This window comes from Ascaphus truei, chromosome 20 (assembly GCF_040206685.1).
Source record: "Ascaphus truei isolate aAscTru1 chromosome 20, aAscTru1.hap1, whole genome shotgun sequence".
Lineage (NCBI taxonomy): Eukaryota > Metazoa > Chordata > Amphibia > Anura > Ascaphidae > Ascaphus > Ascaphus truei.
In genome coordinates, this window is record NC_134502.1 from 30,714,189 (window position 1) to 30,715,620 (window position 1,432).

General features: G+C 42.8%; 1 non-coding gene across 1 annotated transcript; it reads right to left on the reverse strand.

Annotated features, from left to right (window-relative positions):
• Positions 1-713: 713 nt before the first annotated feature.
• On the reverse strand, positions 714-797 carry TRNAL-UAA (transfer RNA leucine (anticodon UAA)). Its single transcript has one exon. It is a non-coding gene; the product is annotated as a tRNA-Leu (tRNA).
• Between the last annotated feature and the right edge of the window lie 635 nt (positions 798-1,432).

The window sequence follows — 1,432 nt, forward strand, 5'->3', positions numbered from 1 at the left end:
TTTATTTATAAAAAACAGGTTATACCGGGCTCTAATTTACTGGATTTGGTACGCGGTGTTACACAAAGTCACACTGTTACAAAGCGTAAAATACCCCAGGGTTGGAGCCCTTTTCTGGCTGCGATGGCTGAACTGAATATCCCCTCATCGGTTGTGGGTAATGCAACAAATAGAGAAAGCCTGGATCGCTTAAAAATACTGCCCCCCCGATACAACGAACCCTCCTTCATCATCCCTTTTAACTCCGCAGAAAAGAACCTCTGATTTGCGTTACAGTTCTTTAAGTGCCCCTGGCTTAACATCACCGCCGGGGTATTTACTAAACAAGAGGAGGGGTAGTCTATTATTGCCGTCGGCTGACTGGTTGAAACTGTAAATAAGCTGTTTAATTTTTTTTATTTTTTTTCCCTCTGTAAAATAAGACATTGTATTGCTGTCCCTCTATACTATGTATCGTACTAACTCAACGCCTCTAGATGATTTTAGTCTATTAAGGCCTTAACAGCCGTTTTACTTTTTTACTTGTAAATACGTCTTGTAATTATTTCCTGGTGAAAACTGTGTTATCTTTTAAAAAATAAAATAAGCAAATTTTGACTCATACAATTGTGCTTTTTATTTATATGTAACCCCCGACTGTTGCGGCTAATCCCTGTACCGTCTCTATACAAATAAAAAATATATACAAATAAAAAAAATATATAAAAATATTATGTCTGGGGTGGGATTCGAACCCACGTGGACATACGTCCATTGGATCTTAAGTCCAACGCCTTAAACCACTCGGCCACCCTGACACTTGAGGGTTTAGCCTCTTAAAGCCGTATTCTGTCTGAATTTTTAAAAAAAAATGCTACGCCCTCTTTTCAACGTCATTTGAACTTTTCTGACATGCGCACTGCGTTATTTCAGAATAAACATGTCCAGACGTGCCCCAGTATGAAAAAAAACATGTTCGGGCATGCCCCAAAAGCCTATAAACATGCCCGGACATGCCCCGCGTATGTATACGCCCCCTCCAATCTACGTCAACAGTACGCACCAATCACAAAAAAGAATAAAAAAATGCACATCATAATAAAAAATGGAGTCTGGGGGATGTCAACCGCGTTTTTTTGGCTTAGGAGGCGTCAACTGCGTTTTTTTGGCGTAGGGGGCGTCAACCGCGGTTTTTTGGCGCAGGGGGCGGCAACCTAAAAATTGCGCAGGGGGCGGGGCCGGATACGGATGGGGCGGGACCGGATACGGAAGGGGCGGGACATAGGGCGGGTTTAAGGCCAAAAGGGGGCGGGGCTTAGGGGAAAAGTGGGCGTGGTACCTGTCAAAAAAAGTTTGACATAATGTATGCCTCCCTACTACTCATGTGCACAAGGCAAACAAGGCATGCAAAAGCACAATATTACGCTGACAATCTCCACCAAAATACATCAAA